Raw genomic sequence first — 26,116 nt, forward strand, 5'->3', positions numbered from 1 at the left:
AGACAATTTCCCTGCCCACAAGGAGCTTACAGTCTTGAGGTGTTGAGAGGGAAAACAACAGAAAAGGGAGATTTGATGTGGAGGTGGAGGGACAACCACTGGAGGAGTGGGGAAACATGGACTGAACTTTTCTGTAGAAAAATAATCTGGGCAGCAGAGTGAAGTAGAGACTGGTGGGAGAAGGCACAGGAGGCAGGGAGGTCAGCTAGGATGTTGATACAGTAATCAAAGTGAGATAGGTTATATATTTGGATTCACACGGTAACAGTTTGGAGGAGAGGAAAGAAAGGATTTTTACTGATGTTGTGAAGGTTGATTCAACAGGCTTTAGTGACAAACTGAATGTTGGATGAATGAGAGAGATGAGTTAAGAATAACACCAAGGTTACAGGCTCCCTCGGTGAACTCATTCGCTCTCAAGGCTTTGACTACTATCTCTACGCAGATGACACGCAGATCTACATCTCCGCCCCTGTCCTCTCCCCCTCCCTTCAGGCTCCCATCTCCTCCTGCCTCCAGGACGTCTCCACCTGGATGTCGGCCCGCCACCTAAAACTCAACATGAGCAAGACTGAGCTCCTCATCTTCCCTCCCAAACCCGGTCCTCTCCCAGACTTCTCTATCACCGTGGATGGCACGACCATCCTTCCTGTCTCTCAGGCCCGCAATCTCGGTGTCATCCTTGACTCGTCTCTTTCGTTCACCCCACACATCCTATCCGTTACCAAGACCTGCCGGTTTCACCTCTACAATATCGCCAAGATCCGCCCTTTCCTCTCCACCCAAACGGCTACCTTACTGCTACAGGCTCTCGTTATATCCCGGCTAGACTACTGTGTCAGCCTTCTCTCTGACCTCCCTTCCTCCTCTCTCGCCCCGCTCCAGTCTATTCTTCACTCCGCTGCCCGGCTCATCTTCCTGCAGAAACGATCTGGGCATGTCACTCCCCTTCTTAAACAACTCCAGTGGTTGCCTATCAACCTCCGCTCCAAACAAAAACTCCTCACTCTAGGCTTCAAGGCTCTACATCACCTTGCCCCTTCCTACCTCTCCTCCCTTCTCTCTTTCTACCACCCACCCCCCACGCTCCGCTCCTCTGCCGCCCACCTCCTCACTGTCCCTCCGTCTCGCCTATCCCGCCATCGACCCCTGGGCCACGTCCTCCCGCGGTCCTGGAATGCCCTCCCTCCTCACCTCCGCCAAACTGATTCTCTTCCCCTCTTCAAAACCCTACTTAAAACTCACCTCCTCCAAGAGGCCTTCCCAGACTGAGCTCCTCTTCTCCCTCTACTCCCTCTGCCACCCCCGCTTTACCTCTCTGCAGCTAAACCCTCTTTTTCCCCTTTTCCCTCTGCTCCTCCACCTCTCCCTTCCCATCCCCACAGCACTGTACTCGTCCGCTCAACTGTATAATAATAATAATAATAATAATGTTGGTATTTGTTAAGTGCTTACTATGTGCGGAGCACTGTTCTAAGTGCTGGGGTAGACATAGGGGATAAGTATATATTTCCATTACCCTATTTATTTTGTTAATGAATTGTACATCGCCTTGATTCTATTTAGTTGCCATTGTTTTTACGAGATGTTCTTCCCCTTGACTCTATTTATTGCCATTGCTCTTGTCTGTCCGTCTCCCCCTATTAGACTGTAAGCCCGTCAAACGGCAGGGACTGTCTCTATCTGTTGCCGACTTGTTCATCCCAAGCGCTTAGTACAGTGCTCTGCACATAGTAAGCGCTCAATAAATACTATTGAATGAGTGAGACAGGAAGAATGGTGGTGCTGTCTACTGTGATGGGAAAGTCAGGGAGAGGACAGGATTTAGTTGGGAAGACAAGGAGATCTGTTTTGGACATGTTAAGTTTGAGGTGATGGCAGGATAATCAAGCAATAATAATAATAATGCTGGTATTTGTTAAGCGCTTACTGTGTGCAGAGCACTGTTCTAAGTGTTGGGGTAGATACAGGGTAATCAGGTCATCCCACGTGAGGCTCACAGTTAATCCCCATTTTACAGATGAGGTAACTGAGGCACAGAGAAGTTAAGTGACTTGCCCACAGTCACACAGCTGACAAGTGGCAGAGCCGGGAGTCAAACTCATGACCTCTGACTCTGAAGCCCAGGCTCTTTCCACTGAGCCACACTGAACGCAGGATGAAATGTGAGACTGCAGAGAAGGAAAGAGATAAGGAAGGGAAATGTAGGTTTGGGAATCAATTGCATAGAGGTGGTAGTTGAAGCCATGGGAGCAAATATGTTCTCCAAGGCAGTGGGTGTAGATGGAGAATAGAAGGGGACCCATAACTGAAACTTGAGGGATGCCCAAAGTTAGGGGGTGGGAAGCAGAGGAGGAGCCTGAGAAAGAGACTGAGAATGAGTCTCCTATCAATGAGATAAGAGAAAAACCAGGAGAGGGGAGGATAGAGTGTTGGTGGAGGTTGAGGAGGATTAAGATGGAGTAGAGGCCATTGGAATTGATAAGAAGATCATTGGTGACCTTTGAGAGGGCAGTTTCTACGGAGTGAAGGAGGCAGAAGCCTGACTGGAGAGGATCAAGAAGAGAATTGGAGGAGACGAACCTGAGGTAGCAGTTGTAGACAACTCACTCAAGGAGTTTGGACAGAAGTGACAGAAGGGAGATAGGATGGTAACTATATTCATTCAATTGTATTTATTGAGCACTTACTATGTGCAGAGCACTGTACTAAGTGCTTAGAAAGTACAATACAGCAATAAAGAGAGACAATCCCTGCCCACAATGAGCTCACAGTCTAGAAGGGAGGGAGTCACTTGGTCAAGGGAAGGTATCTTGGAATAGAGGAGAGATGAGCATGTTTGGAAGCAGAGGAGGAAAAACCACTGCAAAGTGAACAGTTGAAGATGGAGGTCTGAAAAGGAAGAAGAGATGAAGCAAACACTTTGATCAAGTGTGAAGGGATGGGATCAGAGGCGCAGCTGGAGAGGGTGATTTTGAGAGAATGCAAGAGCTCCCCTCTTGAGGTATTGGTGGGAAAGATGGGATAGTTGAAAAGGGGCAGGAGGAGGGAGGGACTGTTATTGTTATTTCAAGGTGTTATCCGAAGTGCTACCTCCATTCAACCCCCACCCACTTCCCCATTCCCAACTCCAGCTGCTATCGCACCACTTCTTGCTGGGCTTCCCAGTATTCTCACCTCAACAGATATAGTAGCGGCCTGGGAGTCACAAGGACCCGAGTTCTAGACCTTGCTCCACCACTCGTCTGCTGTGTGATCTTGGACAAGTCACTTAACTTCTCTGGTCCTCAGTGCTCATCTGTGAGCCCCATGTGAGACATGGACTGTGTCCAATCTGATCTACCCAAGCAGTTAGAATGGTGTCTGGCACATAGTAAGTGCTTAACAAATACCATTAAAAAAAAAGTCTAATGATATCCCCACTGGCTTTGTGAAGAGATCCCTAGAATCTTATGCCCCTGCTAGAAAAATTCTAATACACCCTTTCCTCTACTATCCTGTCATTAGAGAGAAATCCCCCTAGACCCCAAATTCATGAGTTGACTCATTTCATCTTGTTTGTTGCAGCTTTTCTGTATCTCCCTTTCTTCTCTACAGTGGGGCTTATCCCATCCATACATGTCCAATCAAGGCAGATGGTATCTAAAATACTGACCCCTATCTCTCTCGCTCTCCTTTCTCTTCTAAACTGACAAAATGATAATAATAATAATAATAGTTGTGGCATTTGTTAAGCACTTGCTATGTGCCAGGCATTATACTAAGCACTGGGGTGGATATAAGCAAATCAAGTTGGACAGTGTCCCTGTTTCACATGGGGCTCACAGACTTAATCCCCATTTTACAGATGAAGGAAATGAGTCATAGAGAAGTGAAGTGATTTCCCCAAGGTCATACAGCAGACACGTGGTGGATCCAGGATTTGAACCCAGGGCTTCTGACTCCCAGGCCCATGCTCTACCATAAAACCTATCGGAGTACTAAATGGTTCTGGGCTTACCCCTCCTTTTGGAATCCACTATGTCAACTTCCTCTTTACCATATGGATTTTATTTCTCCAGAGTGGTTACAAAAATCCTCTTGTAATCAATCAAGGAGTTTTGAAGCCCAGGCTGGCAGGAGATGGAGAAAAGACCGTGGGAAAAACCTTGGACTGAGGACATGGGGCCCTCTCTCCTGACCCCAGATTGCAGCAAACCTTGCTAGTTTCAGCTCAGCCTTAGCCATGGGTAACACATATGTAACTCACCCAGGATGAAAAATCTTTCTCATCTGTTGGAGGAGGCTGTTACTGTTGCCACTGCTGCTCCTCCTGCTCCTGTTGCCAACTTATTTTAGCATCCAAAGCTTCAGACACCAGGAAATAATATGCAGTTTCCTTCTTATCCACTGTGATTGTTAAATTATCTGCATAAGTAATTATTGGATTCAAAACACCAACTACATTGTCTCTTTTGCCTAGGTGTCTACTTGGAATAATGCCAACACCAGAAGATCTCATAAACGGATCTTTGGTTTAAGCAGTCTCTACTGGTAGACTGTAAGCTTGTGGTGGGCAGGGATTATATCTACCAACTCAGTTGTATTGTGCTTTCCAAGTGCTTAGTACCGTGCTGTGCACAAAGTAAGTGCTCAACAAATATCACTCATTCATTTAATCATATTTATTGAGTGCTTACTGTGTGCTTACCACTGATTGGTTGCAAAGAACCCCAGATTGCAAAGGTAACCTCAGCTCTCTTCTCATTAACTCTTCCCCTATTCAACCACTAATCCTAAGAGCATGTATCAATAAATGGTATTGATTGAGTTCTAATTGAGTTATTGAGTTCAACAATAATAATAATAATTTTAAGTGTTTGTGCAAGGCACTGTACTAAGCGCTGGGGTGGATACAAGCAAATCCGGTTGGAATCAGTCCCTGTCCCACGTGGGGCTCACAGTCTCAATCCCCATTTTACAGATGATGTAACTGAGGCTCAGAGAAGTTAAGTGATTTGCCCAAATCACACAGCAGACACACTGTACTAAGTGTTTGGAAGAGTACAATAAAATAGAGTTGGGGTTTTTTAGAGGGTTTTTTTTGGCATTTTTTAAGCACTTACTATGTGCCAAGCACTATTCTAAGTGCTGGGGTAGATACAAGCTAATCAGGTTGTCCCATGTGGGGCTCACAGCCTTAATCCCCATTTTATAGATGAGGTAACTGAGGAACACAGAATTTAAGTGACTTGCCCAAAGTCACGCAGCTGACAAGTGGCAGAGCTGGGATTAGAACCCATGACCTCTGACTCCCAAGCCCGTGCTCTTTCCACTAAACCATGCTGCTTCTCTGTGGTGGTTAACATAGTTCCTGCCCATTAAGAGCTTACAGTCTAGAGAAGAAGACAGACATTCAAATAAATTGCAGATAGGGAAAGTGGGAGAAAATAAGTGTGTGGATATAAGTGCTGTGGGGCTGAGGATGGGGTGAAGATCAAGAGTGGAAGGAATACAGATCCAAGTGCATAGGCACTTAAAATAGGCATAGTGCATAGGCATAGGCCCAGCAGACCAGAGGGCAAACAGGAGAATGGTAGCTTCATCAGAAGAGTTCTTTTGGAGTATATATGATTTTGGCAGGGCTTCAAAGGTGGGAAGAGCAGGGGTTCAGCTTATATGTATTCATTCATTCAATAGTATTTATTGAGCGCTTACTATGTGCAGAGCACTGTACTAAGCGCTTGGGATGAACAAGTCGGCAACAGATAGAGACAGTCCCTGCCGTTTGACGGGCTTACAGTCTAATCGGGGGAGACGGACAGACAAGAACAATGGCACTAAACAGCGTCAAGGGGAAGAACATCTCGTAAAAACAATGGCAACTAAATAGAATCGAGGCGATGTACAATTCATTAACAAAATAAATAGGGTAACGAAAATATATACAGTTGAGCGGACGAGTACAGTGCTGTGGGGATGGGAAGGGAGAGGTGGAGGAGCAGAGGGAAAAGGGGAAAATGAGGCTTTAGCTGCGGAGAGGTAAAGGGGGGATGGCAGAGGGAGTAGAGGGGGAAGAGGAGCTCAGTCTGGGAACGCCTCTTGGAGGAGGTGATTTTTAAGTAAGGTTTTGAAGAGGGAAAGAGAATCAGTTTGGCGGAGGTGAGGAGGGAGGGCGTTCCAGGACCGCGGGAGGACGTGACCCAGGGGTCGACGGCGGGATAGGCGAGACCGAGGAACGGCGAGGAGGTGGGCGGCAGAGGAGCGGAGCGTGCGGGGTGGGCGGTAGAAAAAGAGAAGGGAGGAGAGGTAGGAAGGGGCAAGGTGATGGAGAGCCTTGAAGCCTAGAGTGAGGAGTTTTTGTTTGCAGCGGAGGTCAATAGGCAACCACTGGAGTTGTTTAAGAAGGGGAGTGACATGCCCAGATCGTTTCTGCAGGAAGATGAGCCGGGCAGCGGAGTGAAGAATAGACCGGAGCGGGGCGAGAGAGGAGGAAGGGAAGTCAGAGAGAAGGCTGACACAGTAGTCTAGCCGGGATATAACGAGAGCCCGTAATAGTAAGGTAGCCGTTTGGGTGGAGAGGAAAGGGCGGATCTCGGCGATATTGTAGAGGTGAAACCGGCAGGTCTTGGTAACGGATAGGATATGTGGGGTGAATGAGAGGGACGAGTCAAGGATGACACCGAGATTGCGGGCCTGCGGGACGGGAAGGATGGTCGTGCCATCCACGGTGATAGAGAAGTCTGGGAGCGGACCGGGCTTGGGAGGGAAGATGAGGAGCTCAGTCTTGCTCATGTTGAGTTTTAGGTGGCGGGCCGACATCCAGGTGGAGACGTCCCGGAGGCAGGAGGAGATGCGAGCCTGAAGGGAGGGGGAGAGGACAGGGGCGGAGATGTAGATTTGCGTGTCATCTGCGTAGAGATGGTAGTCAAAGCCGTGAGAGCGGATGAGTTCACCGAGGGAGTGAGTGTAAATGGAGAACAGAAGAGGGCCAAGAACTGACCCTTGAGGAACTCCAACAGTTAAAGCAGCGTGGCTCAGTGGAAAGAGCATGGGCTTTGGAGTCAGGGCTCATGAGTTCGAATCCCAGCTCTGCCACTTGTCGGCTGTGTGACTGTGGGCAAGTCACTTAACTTCTCTGTGCCTCAGTTCCCTCATCTGTAAAATGGGGATTAAGACTGTGAGCCCCACGTGGGACAACCTGATTCCCCTATGTCTACCCCAGCGCTTAGAACAGTGCTCGGCACATAGTAAGCGCTTAACAAATACCAACATTAATTAAAGGATGGGAGGGGGAGGAGGCTCCAGCGTAGGAGACCGAGAATGATCGGCCAGAGAGGTAAGAGGAGAACCAGGAGAGGACAGAGTCCGTGAAGCCAAGGTGAGATAAGGTATGAAGGAGGAGGGGATGGTCAACAGTGTCAAAGGCAGCAGAGAGGTCAAGGAGGATCAGAATGGAGTAGGAGCCATTGGATTTGGCAAGAAGGAGGTCATGGGTGACCTTAGAGAGAGCAGTCTCGGTAGAGTGGAGGGGACGGAAGCCAGATTGGAGGGGGTCTAGGAGAGAATGGGAGTTAAGGAATTCTAGGCATCGATTGTAGACGACTCGTTCTAAGATTTTGGAAAGGAAGGGTAGTAGGGAGATAGGATGATAACTGGAGGGGGAAGTGGGGTCAAGAGCGGGTTTTTTTAGGATGGGGGAGACGTGGGCATGTTTGAAGGCAGAGGGGAAGGAGCCCTTGGAGATTGAGTGGTTAAAAATAGAAGTTAAGGAAGGGAGGAGGGCAGGGGCGATGGTTTTAAGAAGGTGAGAGGGAATGGGGTCCGAGGCGCAGGTGGAGGGGGTGGCACTTGCGAGGAGGGAGGAGATCTCCTCTGAGGATACTGCAGGGAAGGATGGGAAAGTAGGGGAGGGGGTTGTTGGGGGGGAGGGGAGAGGCGGAGGGGTGACTTTGGGGAGCTCAGACCTGATCGTGTTGATTTTCGTGAGGAAATAGGTCTCCAGATCATTAGGGGTGAGAGATGGGGGAGGGGGAGGAACAGGGGGCCTAAGGAGAGAGTTAAAGGTCCGGAACAATCGGCGGGGGTATGTATGGCGGAGGGAGTTCCAGATCAGAGAAAGGATGTGGGCAGGGCGTTTACAGCAGTGAGATAGATGAGATTGAGGTACAGTGAGTAGGCTGGAGCTAGAGGACAAAGAATATTTTCACATACTAGTTGCATTTTGGGACTTTGCTGTAAACCTTCATGATTTTCTATCTCTCTATGAATAGTATTAGTTTCACACTTTATTCTGTCAGTGCTCGCACTGTTCTAAGTCATTAATAAATTAATGCAGTTGGATACAGTCCCGCTTCAAGATGGGTCTTAAAGGCTAAGCAGAAGGGAGTACAGGTATTAAATCCCCTTTTTATTGATGAGGCAAGTGAGGCACAAAAACGTTGAATGACTTACCCAAGGTGATACAACAAGCAATAGGCCAAGTCAGTATTATTATTATTATTATTATTAATAATGATATTTGTTAAGTGCTTACTATGTGCCAAGCACTGTTCTTAGCACTGGGGTAGATACAAGGTAATCAGGTTGTCACACATGGGGCTCACAGTCTTAATCCCCATTTTACAGATGAGGTAACTGAGGCCCAGAGAAGCAAAGTGACTTGCCCAAGGTCACACAGCAGACAAGTGATGGAGCCAGATTAGAACCCAAGTTCTCTGACTCCCAAGGCTGTGCTCTTTCCACTAAGCCATGCTGCTTCTCCAGAATCCATGTCCTCTGATTTCTAGGCCTATGCTTTTTCTCATACTTACTTGGCCCATCAACTGTCTCTTCTTTTTCATTCATTCATTCTTTCATTCTTTCATTCATTCATTCATCCATCCATCCATCCATCCATCCATCCATCCATCCATCCATCCATCCATCCATCCATCCATTCGTATTTCTTAAGCCCTTACTGAGTGCAGAGCACTGTACTAAGCAATTGGGAAAGTACAATACAACAATTAAGAGTGACAATCCCAGCCCACAGCAAGCTCACAGTCTAGATGGGGGGAGACAGACATCAATATAGACAACAATACAAATAAATTCAGATGCGTGTGTGTGTGTTTGTGTTGTGTGGGGCTGGGAGAGAGGGAAAGAGCAAAGGGAGCAGGTCAGGGTGCTGCAGAAGGGAATGGGAGATGAGGAAAAGTGGGGCTTAGTCTGGGAAGGCCTCTGGGAGGAGATGTGTCTATGGTAAGGCTTTGAAGGGTGGGGAGAGTAAATGTTTGGTGACTTTGAGGAAGAAGGGTGTTCTAGGCCAGAGGTAAGACATGAGCCAGGGGTCATCAGGGAGGAAGGTGAGATCGAGGCACAATGAGAAGATTAGCATTAAAGGAGCTAAGCATGCGGGCTGGGTTGTAGAAGGAGAGAAGGGAGATGAGATAGGAGGGGGCAAGGTGATGGAGTTCTTTAAAGCCAATGGTGAGGAGTTTTTGTTTCATATGGAGGTGGATAGGCACCCAATGGGGATTTTTGAGGAGGGGGGTGACATGTCCTGAATGTTTCTGTAGAAAGATGGTCTGGGCAGAGGAGGGAAGTATGGACCGGAGTGGGGAGAGGCAGGAGGTTGGGAGGTAAGCAAGGAAGCCAATATAGTAATCTAGGCAGGATAGGATGAGTGGCTGTATTAACGTGGTAGCAGTTTGAATGGAGAGGAAGGGGTGGATTTTAGCGATGTTGTGATGGTGGGACCTACAGGATTTGGTGACGGATTGAATACGTGGGTTGAATGAGAGAGAGGAGTCAAAGAAAATGACAAGGTTATAGAAGATCAGAAATTCCTTGTAACTGGAACATAGGACTGGGAATTAGAAGACCTGGGTTCTAGTCCTGTCTCTGCAATTCCAGCAGTGGGACCTTGAGCAAGTCACTTACCTTCTCTGTGCCTCAGTTTTCTTATTTGCAAAATGGGGATAAAATATCTATTCTCACTCTTAGGCTGTGAGCCCCATGTTTTACAGAGTACTTGTTCTATAGGAAGTGTTTAATAAGTAGCATCATTTTGGGCAGAGAATGTGTCTGCTAATTCTGTTGCATTGTACTCTCCCAAGCACTTAGTACAGTGCTCTGCACATAATAAATGCTCAATGCATACCATAGACTGATTGACTGAATACTCAGTACTGGTCACTTGGGAACTGAAGTGAGAATCTAGATCCCTGCCTTTGAGGATCAGGATGATGAGAGTTACGAGAGCTTCGTTCATTCCCAGTTTCATTTTCTACAACATCAATAGATCACAACTTTCTTCTTTCAGTGACCCATATGTCATATCTTTTGTTCTTTTCAATGTAAGTCATCACCCCTTCCAATGTCAAAGACAGGCCCTTTTATTTTTCTTATATTTCTTGGTCATTTCACTCCTTCATGCTCTGCTTCCTCCAGTTCATCTGATTTTTTTCCATCTCTTTTCTACCTTTTTTCTATTTTCCCAACTCCTAGTTCAGTATCAGATATTGAGGATATTTGAGTTTTGTGTGTTCCTGCTGCTAAAAGGCCCCCCTTCTCTCCAGGCCTTCCACTTTCTTCTTCCCCTTTTTTCATCCTTCATCTTCTTCGGAATCTTCAGGACCTCACTCTTTCCCCTTCTTCTGCTTCTTTGCCTCTCTAACTTCAAATCCCTAACCCCTTACCAAAGGCCTTTTATCTTTGTCCTATTTTACTTCCCCTTTCACAATTTTAAGGTCATCTCTTATTCTTCTTTTGCTATTTTAGAGGTTCCTTCTGGAGGATTTTTTTAAACTCTATCTCAAAAGTGACTAAAGATCTTCTGCTTTCTCCCCTATTCTTAAAAAAATGGTATTTAAGTGATTACTATGTGTCAAACATTGTTCTAAGCACTAGAGTAGGAATATCTTAATTAGGATTAAGTTTCTGTCCTTCATGGGGCTCACTGTTTAAATAGGAGAGAGAATGGATATTTGATCCCTATTTTACAGTTGAGGAAACTGAGGCACAGGTAAGTAAAGGGACTTCCCCAAGGTCACAGAGCAAGCAATTGGCAGAGCTGGGTTCCTCTGACTCCCAGGCCCATGCTCTTGCTACTAGGCCACGCTTATTCCCACACACCTTTTTATCTTTCTAGCCCCTGATACGGAATACATGGGGAGTCTCAAGATGGTGACAATGGGTGGATTTTTTTTTTCTAATAGTATCTGTTAAGTGCTTATTATGCCCCAGGCACTGTTCTAAGCACTGAGGTAGATACAGGTAGGAAGCAGTATGGCTTAGTAGAAAGAGCCTGGGCCTGGGCGTCAGAGGTAGTGGGTTTTAATCCCAGTTCCGGCACTTGTCAGTTATGTGACTTTGCGCAATTCACCTAACTTCTCTGTGCCTCAGTTGCCTCATCTGGAAAATGGGGATTAAGACTGTGAGCCCCAAGTGGAACAACCTGGTTACCTTGTATCTCCCTTAGCACTTAGAAAAGTGCTTGGCACATAGTAAGCGCTTAACAAATACCATCATTATTATTATACAAGGTAATCAGACTGGACATAGTCCCTGTCCTACATAGGGCTCACAGTCGTGAACCCCATTTTATAGATGAGGTAATTGAGGCACAAGGAAGTGAAGTGATTTGCCCAAGGTCACACAGCAGACAAATGGTGGACTAGACTAGAAACCAGGTCCTTCTGACTCCCAGGCCTGTGCTCTATCCATTTAGGCCACACTGCTTCTCAGCCCTAAGACACCAGGGCCAAGAATATGTTCAGAAGAATCAACTTAGTGCTGGTGATTTGCACTCACACTCTTACACTCTCTCATCCCCACTGGTCACGTTCCTGCCGGGGCCTAGCATGCAATGAGTGAGTATTTAGATAGAGGCGCAGCACCTTGTGAGTGTATGCAGGAAATTTTCACTGACAGGGGGCATTTACAGACAGAGTGACTACAGCACCTTGCCAATGTTGTGCCAGAGTGGCAATAATAATAATGGTGGTATCTGGTAAGCGCACTATATTCAACACTGGAGTAGATACAAAATAGGTCAGACACAGTCCCTGTTCCAGATGGGCCTCACAGTCTGAAGGAGAGGGAGTGAATTGAATCCCCATTTTGTGGAGGAGGAAACTGAGGTGCAGAGAAGTGAAGTGATTTGCTCAAGATCATACAGCAGGGTAATGACAGAGCCAGGATTAGGAACCAGGTCAAAAGATTAATGCATGGGTTTACTGTGGGCAGAGCACTGTACTAACCACTTGGGCGAGTATAGCATAATGGAGTTAGCAGACGTGTTACCTTCTCATTCATTGATTCATTGAATTGTATTTAGCGAGCACACTCTGTGTTCAGAGCATGGTACTAAACGCTTGGATTGTATAATTCGGAAACAGATAGAGACAATCCCTGCCCAACAACGGGCTCATAGTCTAAAAGGGGGAGACAGATAACAAAACCAAACAAAAGGAGCTTACAGTCTGGGGGGTCGCAGGGGCAGATGTTAAGATAAATTCTGGCTACTGGCTTTGATGCCCAGGCTCATGCTCTTTCCACTAGGCCACTTACTGTACAATGCCATGACCTGGCAGGTGGTTGCCTTGGCAGCTGCTTTGATCTAAACCATCTGACTACTAAAATGGCTATTTTTTCAGGATTCCTCTAGGGTCTCTACCCTGGCAGAAACCATAGAAGGCTCTTTGGTCAGAAATTTTAGCCACTGAAAGTATAGACACACACACACACACACACACACACACACACACACACTACCACCACCACTCCCCCCCCCAAACCCCAATCCCTAAACAAAAAAGACTGGAATAATAATAGTAATAATGTTGGTATTTGTTAAGCACTTACTATGTGCCGAGCACTGTTCTAAGTGCTGGGGTAGATACAGGATAATCAGGTTGTCCCATGTAAGGCTCACAGTTAATCCCCATTTTACAGATGAGGTAACTGAGGCACAGAGAAGTTAAGTGACTTGCCCACAGTCACACAGCTGACAAGTGGCAGATCCGGGATTCGAACTTATGACCTCTGATTCCAAAGCCCGGGGTCTTTCCACTGAGCCACACTGCTTCTCAAAGAGAGGGAAGGCCAGGGTGTCAACCACCTAAATGATCCATTACCTCCCTCTCTATCTCAGGGGGAGTGAGTGAAGCAGTGTCCATGTCCACCTCTGCCTGCCAACCCACCAATGGTCTAGCCCCCTCCACCCATGCCCCCCCACCACAACATCACAGGGCCTCCTTCTCAACCACAGGCAGAGCGGAAACTATGGCAACAGGCTCCTTCCCAAAATGAAGGACACTGGGGAGGCCGCAGCTGGGGCCTTCACTGGGGCTCAGATTGCTGGACTCCGGGCCTTGGAAACGCTGACACTGCTCTTCTAGCCAAAGAAACCTACACCTTTCGTTTTATTTTATATTCATCCTGTACTCATCTTTTATATTGATTTTGTGTGTCCATTGTTTTATTTCCTCCTTGTTACCAGCCCCAGCCCCCTCTCTCTATTCTTGGATTGTGAGCTTCTTGAGGGCTGGATACCATGTCTATTCTTACATGTGTATTCCTTTTTTTAAATGTTTTTTGTTAAGTGCTTACTCTGTGCCAGGCACTGTCCTAAATGCTGCAGTAAATACAAGCTAATCAGGGTAGACATAGCCCATGTCCCCATTCATTCAGTCGTATTTACTGAGCACTTACTGTGTGCAGAGAACTGTATTAAGCGCTGGAAAGTACAATACAGCAGAGAGACAATCCCTCCCCACAATGGGCTCACATGGAGCTCACAGTCTTAATCCCCATTCTCTGAGGCTCGAAGAAGTGAAGTGATTTGCTCAAGGTCACACAGCAGAGAAGTGCAGAGACTGGATTAGATCCCAGCTCCTTCCAACTCCCTGGCCCATGCTCTATCCACTAGACCATGCTGCTTCTGTGTACTCTTCCCCAATGCTTAGGCACAGTACTCTGCTTAGAGTAAGTGCATAATGAATAACATTACAACTAGTATTTTCTGATTTCTTTGCATTTCTACAGTATGGATCTCCTTCCTCCCTATGTCTGTCCACTCTATATCCTAAGATGGTGGCAGAGATCACCAGAGTGGGGAGACAAAGCAGACTGGCCCAAGGCAGTGAATTCAGGTTGAGGGGTACCCTCATTGACACATAAATGAAAGTCCAGAACCAAAAAAACTGGGTGAGATGGCCCAGGGAGGAGGTGGAGTCTGGGGGAGGGGAGAGATGGACCCATAGTGGAAGGGGCAGATTAGGTGAGGTTGATAAGTAAACTCCCTCAGTGCTCTACATTTCCTCAAGTGTTTTCTCCATTATCTCCTTCTGTGTCATAAGGCCCTACCACAGGCATTCCAGGGGCATTCCTGGGGACTTTAGAAGTTTGGTGACTAGAGGAAGTGAAGACTAGTGGTTAGAGCACACGGCTGTGAATCAGGAGCTGCGTATTTTGTTCCCTGACCAGTCACGTCCTCTTGACCAAATACCACAAAACCTGGATCTCTGGGCTTCCCCGCCATAAAAAGGAAGTAAAAATCCTTATTTTTTCACTCCCCTCTCAGGAATTCTTTCTCTCCCTCCTCTTTTTTTAACCTCTTTTCCTCTCTCCTTCCCTTCTTCCTTCTCTTTCTTTTCTTCTCTCTCTGCCTCTTTTGCTGTCTCACCCAACTCTCTCTCTCTTTCTGATGCCTAGGTGGGAGTTCCAGGCAGAGAGGAAGATAATTGTCAGGGAAGCAGGGCCTAAGTCAACAGTAATTTTCTTTGGAGCCACACAAAGAGCTTCCTATATTCTCTGGCTCAGAAGTCTGGTTTTCTTTCTTCCTTTTTTTTCCTTCAGAATCATGACCCCCAAAATGCAATATTTATCTAATTCTTATCACCAAACCTTTAAAACTCAGGCAGTGCCCAAGTAGATACTGTGTTCGCTTCCTCTTGGGTGAACTTTTAATGTGAAATAAAAACAATAAGAATAATAATAAAATATAAATTGTATTTGTTTAGCGCTTACTGTGTGACAAACACTGTATTAACTGAGATAGAAACAAGATACCTTGGCCAGACACACTTGCTTCTCACTGTGCCTGTACCTATCCCACCGTCAACCACTGGCCCACATCCTGCCTCTGGCCTGGAATGCCCTCCCTCCTCAAATCCTCCGAACAGTCACATTCCCCCACTTCAAAGCCCTACTGAAGACTCACCTCCTCCAGGAGACCTTCCCAGGCTGAGCCCTCCTTTTTTCTTCAGCTCTCTTTTCCCTCCCCATGGCCCCAGCTCGCTCCTTTTGCTCTACCTGCCCCTCCTTGCCCCACAGCACTTGTGTATATATGTCATATCTATAATTCTATTTATTTATAATTAATGCCGGTTTACTTGTTTTGATATGTATATATGTATTACTCTACTTATCTATATTGACGCTACTGTTGCCAGTTTACTTGTTTTGATGTCTGTTTCCCCACTTCTGGACTGTGAGCCCGTTGTGGGCAGGGATTGTCTCTCTTGGTTGCTGAACTGTACTTTCCAAGCACTTAGTACATTGCTTTTGCAACAGTAATTGCTCAATAAATATGAATGAATGAATGAATGAATGAATGAATGAATGAATGAATGAATGAAATGGGGCTCCAAGTCTAAGGTGGGGAGAGATCGGGGAGAAGATTGGGGAGAGATCAGAGAGAAGCAGCATGGCTTAGTGGGAAGAACATGGGCTTGGGAGTCAGAGGTCATGGGCTCTAATCCCGGCTCTGCCGCTTATCAGCTGTGTGACCTTGAGCAAGTCACTTAATTTCTCTGTGCCTCAGTTACCTCATTACAAGTGCCCTATGTGAGAAGCAGCATGGCTTAGTGGGAAGAACATGGGCTTGGGAGTCAGAGGTCATGGGCTCTAATCCCGGCTCTGCCGCTTATCAGCTGTGTGACCTTGAGCAAGTCACTTAATTTCTCTGTGCCTCAGTTACCTCATTACAAGTGCCCTATGTGGCACAACCTGATTAACTTGTATCTACCCCAGAGCTTAGAACAGGGCTTGGCACATAGCAAGTGCTTAACAAATACTGACATTATTATTATTATTATTATTATTATTATCAAGTATTGAATCTTCATTTTACAGAGGTAGAAAATGAAGCACGGAGAAGTGATTTCCCCAGAGCAAACTGCAGACAGTTGGCAGTTTCATGATTAGAACCCAACTACCCTGACTCCCAGGTCCATGTTCTTTCTACTAGCCCATGCTGCTTCTTGAGATGCAAAGAGAAGACAAAAGTGACCTTTCCCCAGAATTTTAGAACGAGGCAGCGTGAAAATTGTTCTCTCTTTTTCACACTCAAATGCAATATTTCTAGAATCATAGAGCTAAAGTCAAGCTAAAGAAAATGGGGAACACATTTCTCATATTCCCAAGTGTCTTTTCTCAAAAGGCCACTGACATATTGACCAAAACTGAAGGAAAAACCGTATCTCTGACCGTTAAAGGGAAAAGCAGCTGGATTAAACTTCCCCTCATGTGGTTGAAACAGAATGTGTTTCCCATAATGCGGTGATGCCTAGTGCCATAGGGCAGTAGAAGTGAGGAGCGCGTTGAGACGTCATGCGGTTTCATTTACGCAGAGGTGGGCAGGTGGGCATCCTGACAAACATCCCAGTGTATGTCATTTCTGAAAAAACATGATCAAAAACAAAACACACCACACAACCTGGGCAGGAAATGATTACGCACAGTTCAATATGGACTGGCAGTTAGAAAGAAGGTGTTTTTTGGAAGCTACTTCTGAGTTTCAGGAGAGAAAGAGCATGCTACAAAATCATTCAGAATGAACAGTATGAAAACACATATCCAGACTCTTGTTTTTCATTCTGGAAGCATTTAGTAAAGACAGAACTGTGCATATTCTAGCTCTGTGTATGTGAGAATGTCCATGTAAAAATCAAGACAACATAGACTCCGTTCAAAATAGTGGAAAGAAGAACAGAAGGCAAGAGGAAGGCTGAACACATTTGCACAGCTCAGTGAGTTCATAAAATGAACCTCCCATACCTGCAGATTGTCACTTCCAAATAAATCGAGGAAAATAACTAAATACTGTCTGTAATACTCTCCGGTCCCTTAATTGAACATGTCATCCTTTTATTTACTAGTGCAACAATAAATGTGGCTGATTTTCAATGAAACTAGGAAAATTCAATTATTTCATAACTGGCCTCAGTTTTGTGCATCCTAAATAACTGAACTTTTACTGTAGTAGGATAATATGTTCTAAAATATACTCCCTACCAGTCCTCTTCTGGGATTTTCAATTATAAGCAGAACATTCATTAGTGGCCTCTTGGAATCAAATCCTCTGGGAATGAGAGGAAAGACGAAGAATGGCTAAACACATTAGAGGAGTCAGTGCTTTTTTTCTAAAGCAGGAATCAGCATCTTATGACTGGTGAGTCATATCTGGCACTTCTTGGAACCAAATGTGATTCTCGAGTGTATGAGCTCGGTCCATGGATGGACTTGGCATGCAAGGACAATGTTATTAGATTCCTACTTCCCACCCCCTAGCTTTCTGGGCAGGAATTAATTTGTCAGCCCACCCCTCTTCAATCAGAAAGGTGGAGCCAAGCTGGCACCATTCCTTGCCCTTTGGTGGCAAGATGTGGTCCCACATGACCTGGGAATTCATAGAGTCCCGTCCTTCCCCCACAGCAAACTGCCCTTTTGCATCTGCCTCTTTCCCTCTTCCCCCTGGGCACACTCACCCACTGTGACTGTCATCAGCAAGCAAGAGCAGCAACAGCAGCATCACTGAGAAGGGGAAGCCAGGACAGGCTGAGCACAATCTGCACCAGAGGAGGGAGGGAGAGCAGCCTCCATGATGGGCACCAAGCACTGCAGAAAAGGATGGTTTCCCCCACTAATATGTGTCAGACCCCGAGCAGCCAAAGCCAGGCAATGGCTGAGGAGAATGGTGAAAATAGGATTTTCTGATCATCACCCTACCATTAGGAGAGCAGGCTGGGGAGAGATGGGGACGGGGGCCTGCTGTGGCAGCAGGAATTATGCAACCTCTTTCCCTTCCCCAGCGTGGAGGAGGAGGCAGTCAATTCCTTGCTGTTGCTTCCCTCACCCCCCCCCTTAACAAGCACAGCTGCTTTGATGATTTAGACCCGCTGGTCCTTTCCCTCCCCGAAACCTACCCCAGCCAAGCATGTATCTTGTGTCGCTCCACAACTCCAAGTCTGTTTAATGTGCAAATAAACGTGATACTTTGCTCCTCGGGCACCTGCCTCTCTCCTTCCCTAATAAAAACAAGCAGGAATAAGTTTGTTCTCTCTCTTCTTCTCTTATCGTCTCTCACCTCTCTTCCCCTCTCATCCTTTTCCTCTTTCATTCCTTCTCTTCTGCTTTCTTCTTCTTCTCTGCTACCATTTCATAATAATAATTATTCCAAAATAATAATCATTATTTGAAAATGATAATAATCATCCCTTCAAAATAATAATGACATTTATTGAGCATTTAATATACTCTAAATTCCAGAGCCATTATAAGATCATTAGATCAGACACAGGCTCTGTCCAAAACAGGGCTCCCAATCTAAGAGTGAGTGAGAGCAGGTAGCTTTCCACATTTTACAAATGAGGGAACTGAGAAACAGAGAGGTTAAGTGACTTTCCCAAGGTCACACAGCAGACCAGAGGTAGACTGGGACTGGAACCAGAGATTTGTGATTTCCAGATGTGTGTTCCTCCCACTAGACTGCATACACTGCCACAGTAAACTATGTTAATGTATGTTTAATGAGCATGATTGTTTATGTGTATGTAACAATAATAATATTTGTTAAACATTTACTAAGTGCCAAGCACTGTACTAAGCACTAGGGTAGATACAGGATAATAAGTTTGGACACAGTTCCTGTTCCACACAGGGCTTATGGTCTAAGAATGATCAATAGTGTTGATCCTGCAGAGCAGAGCCCAGGAGTGTTGAGGCCGGGCAGGGAGAGAGGGAGTGGAATTAGAGGGGCCTCTGTTAAACTTGTTGGTGGCAGGGATGGGGTAGAATAAAAGACTGAATGAAAGTACACAGAACATCAAAGGTTAGGGAAAGGCCAGCTGACTAATAATAATAGTAATGGTATAGTACTATTAATAGTAATATTAACAATAGTAATAATAGTAATGGTATTTGTTAAGCACTTACTATGTGCCAGGTACTGTACTAAGCACCAGGATAGATAAAAGATAATTAGGTCAGAAACAGTTCCTGTACTAGGTGGGGTTAACATAATGAGTAGTAGGGAAAACAGGTGTTAAATCCCTGTTTTACAGATGAGGAAACTAAGGCACAGAGAAATTAAGTGATTTGCTCAAAGTCACACAGCTAGCTAGTGGCGAAGACGTTCCAGAACTGTGTTCACTATGGCAGGATGGAGCTACTATTAGGGCAGTGACGTGGTATGGCCCCAGCACTACAGAGATTTGAGAGGATCCATTCTATCTTTTAAGATCTCAAACTCTTCGAAGCAGGGGCCACGTCTGCATCCCTGCTGTTGGTTTCCAAATTCCCAATTCAGTACTCTGCCCCAAGGAGGGGCTCAAAGCATGTCATTGCTGTTGATGATGATGATGGTGAAGGTGATGATAGCATCCCCAGAGTACTGTATATATGTCCCTCACCACATCATGCTTGCCAGCCAGGCTCTGAGGTTTGGAATTCCAAGCATGTGTCTGAGGAAATTAAGGAGCCCCCAATGTGCCTCCTTCTCCTAGGGCTTGTGAAGACCTCTCTTGCAAGGACAGGAGGTTTTGGAGAAGAAGACAATATCCTCCACAGCAAACAGAAACTTCTTGCCATTGGCTTTAAGCCACTCATTCAGCCCTCTCTCTCCTTCCCTACCTTGCTGATCTCCTACTACAACCTAACCCACACACTCTACTCCTCTAATGCAAATCTATTCTCTGTACCTCCATCTCATCTATCCTGCCACTTGTCCACAGCTTCCCTCGGGCCCAGAACTCTCTCCCCCTTCTTATCCAACAGTCCACTGCTCTGCCCATCTTCAAAACCCTCCTAAAATTCCCCAGGTCCAAGCTACCTTCCCTGACTAAGCTCTCATTTCCCCACCTGCATTCCCTTCTGTGTCTACTTGGCCATGAAACGCTTAAGCTTTTTGATTCTTACCACAGGGCCATAACACTTATGTAAAGGATGTTTACATTTCCCTTATCCCTAATTTACTTAAATGTCCATTTCTCCCTGTAGACTGTAAGCACCTTGTGGGCAGGGATCACATCTACCAACTCTGTTATAGTGTACTTTCCCAAGCATTCAGTATGGTGCTCTGTACCCAATCTTGTCTTATGCTGTGCTCGTCTCCGAGTCATAGTGATTCCATTGGACGCATCTCTCCCAGAACACCTCACCTTCATCTCCAATCATCCTGGCAGTGTATCCATAGAGTTTACTTGGTAAAAATATGCAAATGTTTTACCATTGCTGTCTTCCAAGTGGTAAACTTGAGTCTCCACCCTCGACTCTCTCCCATGCTGCTGCTGCCCAGCACTGGTGAGTTTTGACTTGTAGCAGATTGCAGTCCACTCACTAGCCACTGGCCAAGCTAGGAATGGAGTGGGTATGCCTCTGCTTGACTCTCCCTCCCATAGTTTCTAGACTGTGAGCCTGTTGTTGGATAGGGATTGTCTCTATCTGTTACCAAATTGTACTTTCCAAGTGCTTAGTATAGTGCTCTGCATGCAGTAAGTGCTCAATAAATACGATTGAATGAATGGATGAATGGTTGAGACTGGTAGAGTACTGGAAATTCTTAAGGTTTGATCTTGAGAGGGGGCTGAAGGTAGTAAGCACTCAATAATCCCATTGATTGATTGACTGAAAACTTGCTCAGGGGCCAGTACAGAACTTATTCCAGCCCTGAAACAGATTATAGATGAACTGTTTCTCTACATAGTCTCTCCTTTAATCCTTAGGTTCATCCCTCAGCCACACAGCACTTATATATGTACTTAAATAGGAAGCAGCGTAGCTCAGTGGAAAGAGCACGGGCTCGGGAGTCAGGGGTCATGGGTTTGAATCCCGGCTCTGCCACTTGGCAGCTGTGTGACTGTGGGCAAGTCACTTAACCTCTCTGTGCCTCAGTTACCTCATCTGTCAAATGGGAATTAAGACTGTGAGCCTCACGTGAGACAACCTGATCACCCTGTATCTACCCCAGCACTTAGAACAGTGCTCTGCACATAGTAAGCGCTTAACAAATACCAACATCATTATTATTATTATTATCACTAAATGGACCTAATTCCTAAATCCTAAATCCCTGTCTGTTTCTAAACAGTGGAGTGGCATGGTCTAGTGGACAGTCTTGGACAGGGGGCAGAATGACCCTGGTTCTAGTCCCAACTCTGTCACTTGTCTCTGTGTGACCTTGGGCAAGTCACTTCACTTCTCCATGCCTCAGCTCCCTCATCTGTAAAATGGGGACTACTAATGATGGCATTTGTCAAGTACTTACTAGGTGTCAAGCACTGTTCTAAGTACTGGGGTAGATACAAGCTAATCAGGTTGGACACAGTCCCTGTCCCACATGGGACTCATAGCCTTAATCCCCATTTTATGGATGAGGTTACTGAGGCACAGAGAAGTGAAGTGACTTGCCCAAGGTCACATAACAGGCGAGTAGTGGATCTGGGATTAGAATACTGGTCCTTCTGACTCCCAGGCCCATGCTCTATTCACTAGGCCATGCTGCTTCCCTAAAATGTGATTAAGATGTGAGTCTCATGTGAGTCATGGACTGTGTCCAACTTGATTTCCTTGTATCTACCTCAGTCATTAGAACTGTGCCTGACATAATAAGCACTTAACAAATACCATTTAAAAAACCCCAAAACTATGGAGTCTCAGCACCCGGTAGAGGGCCCTAGGAACTCAATCAGTTCTTGTGATTGGACTAATTCACCTGAATGAAATAGTCTCCAAGGTTTTCATCTTCAGAGCTGCTCTGCCCAGTGAAACAGGAGAGTAGATCCTCAAATCAAGAGCAGCAGAGTCCACTGGAATGGCTGAATGTAGGGCAAGATGCTTATAATTGTTGGGCCCCCAGTGCATAATTGTTTGGACTCTTTCTTAAGTTCCAAGGATTCTGATGTTTTGTCTCAAGCTCCCAATTACTGCTTGTGGAGGAAATTAAAGGATGTCTTCAGATTTGCTACTAATAGGGTCGTTGGGCCGGATGGATTTCTGCATTCAATCTGCCTAAATCATGAAGTCTCAGATCCCAGTTTGTTAACCTGCCAGATGGGTCAGGATAATACATCAAACCCAGAGAACACTGACTGTTACCAAAACTAACTGGAAAAATGTGTTTCTTCGATATAAAAGAAATGTTTTAAAATACCAATAAATCCATAAGTTTTTGCAGGGTAGCTGTAGAGTGATCTTAGATCGTCAAAACTGATGCAGCCATGTATGCAGAAATGGCTGGAAGGAATTGTGCTGTGGCACTCCATTCTACACTGCATGCACGTAAAGACTGCCATTTGCCTTGCTGACATGATTGCCATTCCTAGCATTTGGCACTGCTACTTGAACTCCTGATCTTCCTGTAGCTTCTGATCAGAGGAAGCATCTCAACTTCCAGTTGCCACAAAACTATTCTGCTGCTGTTGTCTGCCAAGAGTCAGCTGGCCTCCTTGCTCCTGCGCCATTTCCGTCCGTCATTCGGCAGCTGTTTGGGTTCCTGCTATCAACCATTTCTCACTGTGGGCTGGGAGCGTGACTACCAAATCTGTTATACCATTATATTGTAGTCTCCCAAGTGCTTAGTATAGTGCTCTGCCCACAATAAATACCATTGATTGATTGATGGATTGATTCTACTGACGGGGGCCAGATTAATATGGGGGCTCATCTTGAAGCCCCAGAATTAGGAAGACCCCAGCTGTTCCCAGAGGTGCTGTTGGCCTAGTCTTGATCTTCCTAAAATGGCCACCACTCACAAAGTCAGGGGTAGTGGGACAATGCTAGCACTGACCTGTGGTCCTGGTTTCCCAACTCTGCCCCTCTCCCCCACCCTCGCTTCTTCTGGGACTGCCCCTACAGTGTGGGCCACTTGAAATTTTTCCACACTGAAAAGGAGAAAATGACTGAGGGAGGAGTTGTCGCTGTGAAGGCTCAGGGCTGTGGAGACTCCGTGTAGGGCTGAGAGCTTAATGCTCAAACCTGCCCCCTGAGTTCCTGGCCGAGTCTGGCCATATCAACAAAACAACCCCTCTCCCCTGCCCCCCGGCCTCCTACAGTTGAGCCCAGTCAGAGGGATGGGGCAGCCCATGCTGGGCAGAGCAGCATGCCATCTGCCTGAGCCCCGGAGGCTAGCTTGGTGGACTCTCAAAAGGGACTCTGCCCTCTAAGTCGAACCAGGGCCTTCTCTAACTGAACTAGGGTGGTTTCGTCCTTGCATGTCCTGGAGCCAGCTAGGGAGATATGACTGAGATCAACTCTGCCTTTTCTCCCTACTCCAGATCCCAGAAATATCTGTAGATGAGGCAGGGTGGGGCAGAGGGATGAGGGGATCCCTCACTCGTGCCCCATCTGCTGGTTCCTGGTCTGTAAGGGGAGCAAACTGGGGAGGAAGCATGGGGAAGGAGGAAGACGGAGGGGATGTGTACAAGAAGCAGCATGGCTTAGTGGAAAGTGCACAGGCTTGGGAGTCAGAGGATGTGGGTTCTAATCCCGGCTCCACCATTTGTCTGCTGTGTGACCTTGGGGAAAGTCACTTAATTTCTCTGTTCCTCAGTTACCTCATCTGTAAAATGAGGCTTAAGACTGTGAGCCCCACATGGGACAACTTGATTATCTTGTATCTATCCCAGTGCTTAGAACATTGGCAAACAGCAAGTGCTTAACTAATATGGTAATTATTATCATTATTATTAAAATGAGCCCCATGTGGGACATCCAACCTGATTACCTTGTACCTACTCCAGGGCTCAGAATAGTGTCTGGCACATAGTAAGCGCTTAATAAATACCATTTAAAAAAATTGTTGCTGGTTCACTTCCAGGACAGGTCAGTGAGCAAGCCTCTCCCATTCCCCCTTTAGCACACAGGAGTGCTCCAGCTCCCTACATCGAGACACAGGCCCTCCCAGCCCCAGATGCCTGAATGCCCGGCTAAGTACATGCTGAATCCAATGTTTACAATCCTCATATCTCTGCAACATCCTCTGGCTGGGGACTCGCAGTGCTATATGATGGCATTACTGTGGTACATTCAGTTAATCAACCCTATTTCTTGAGTGCTCACTCTGTGCAGAGCCCCATATTAAGCACTTGGGAGAGCACAACAGTGGTAGCAGACATGATCCCTGTCCACAAGGAGCTTATGATCTAGCTGGGGAGACAGACACTAAAATAAATTGCAGTTGGGGGAAGCAATGGAGTACAAAGAAATGTATATCCATGCAGTAGGGTCAGAGGGGGTGAATATCCAAGAACTTCCACTGTCTCTCACTCCCTAACTGGATATCCTTCAAGACTATTGTGGAGTCGCTTCTTTTCTTACTTTAGACTGCCTCCCCCTTGGAGAGTTCCCCCATTCTCATGGCTTAAACTACCACCTCAATGCAGATGACACTCAAATGTATCTTTCTCCTTGCGATCTTTCACCTCCTCTGCAACCACACATTTCCTCTTGTCTCCAAGACATCACTATATAGATGTTCTGTTGACACTTTAAGCTTATAGTGTCTGAAACTGTACTCCTTGCCTTCCCTCCCAAATCCTCTCCTCTATGTGACTTTCCCATGTCAGTTAGCAGCACCACCATGCTCCCATTTCTGAAGCCTACAGGCCCTTCTTTCAAATCCCATCTTCATTCTATCAATAAATCCTGTGTTGTTTTTCTTCACAACATTTCCAGGATTCACTCCTTCCTCTCCAGCCAAATGGTCACCACCCTAATCCAGGCACTTACATTCTGGCTCAACTACTTCAGTAGTCTCCTCACAGATCTCCCTTTCTCCAATCTCACCTTTTCTCAAGCCCATAGGTTACTCTGCTACTCAGATCATTCTCCCCCCTCATTAAAAAAATTCAGTGGTTACCCATACCTTTTCAAACCAAACTGAAACTCCGTATCATTAGCTTTAAGTTATTCATTCAGACCCCTCTGTCCTTCTTATCCACCCTCTTCTCCCACTACACCCCATCTTGCACTCTTCATACCTTTCAAGGACACTTAGTCACTAATTCTTTATTCCTATTATTCCCATCTTCAATTCTCAATTCAATAATATCGCCAAGATCCATCCTTTCCTCTCCATCCGAACGGCTATCGTACTGGTACAAGCTCTCATAATATCCCGACTGGATTATTGTGTCAGCCTCCTCTCTGATCTCCCTTCCTCCTGTATCTCCCCACTCCATTCTATTCTTCATTCCACTGACCGGATCATCTTCCTACAGAAATGCTCTGGGCATGTCACTCCCCTCCTTAAAAACCTCCAATGGTTGCCTATCAACCTTCACACAAAACAAAACCTCCTCACTCTTGGCTTCAAAGCTCTCCATCACCTTGCCCCCTCCTACATCACCTCCCTACTCTCTTTCTACTGCCCACCCCCCCACACTCTGCTCCTCTGCCACTCACCTCCTCACTGTCCCCCATTCATGCCTATCCTGCCGTCGACCCCTGGCCCAGGTCCTACTGCTGTCTTGGAATGCCCTCCCTCCTCACATCCACCAAACTAACTCTCTTCCCCTCTTCAAAGCCCTACTGAGAGCTCACCTCCTCCAGGAGGCCTTCCCAGACTGAGCTCCCCCTTTTCCCTCTGTTCCCCCTCCACCCTCTGCTCCTCCTCCTTTCCCTCCCCTCAGCTGAGCCCCATTTCCCTCTGCTACCCCTCCCCTCCCCTCCCTGCCCCAAACTCTGCTACTCCCCCTTACCCCTTCTCCTCCCCTCAGCACTGTGCTCATTTGTATACATTATTATATATTAGATATGAATATATTAAATATATATATTAGAGATTATATATATATAAGAGAAGCAGGATGGCTCAGTGGAAAGAGCCCGGGCTTGGGAGTCAGAGGTCATGGGTTCGAATCCCAACTCTGCC

General features: G+C 46.3%; 1 long non-coding RNA gene across 1 annotated transcript in view; it reads right to left on the bottom strand.

Moving 5' to 3' along the window:
* Positions 1 to 17,980, bottom strand: part of LOC114806341 — a 48,551-nt gene extending 30,571 nt beyond the window's left edge. The window contains exon 1 of the long non-coding RNA XR_003754370.1: positions 17,736 to 17,980. This is a non-coding gene — a long non-coding RNA (uncharacterized LOC114806341). The remainder of the gene's footprint in view (positions 1 to 17,735) is intronic.
* Between the last annotated feature and the right edge of the window lie 8,136 nt (positions 17,981 to 26,116).

The sequence above is a fragment of the Ornithorhynchus anatinus genome, chromosome 2 (genome assembly GCF_004115215.2).
Source record: "Ornithorhynchus anatinus isolate Pmale09 chromosome 2, mOrnAna1.pri.v4, whole genome shotgun sequence".
Lineage (NCBI taxonomy): Eukaryota > Metazoa > Chordata > Mammalia > Monotremata > Ornithorhynchidae > Ornithorhynchus > Ornithorhynchus anatinus.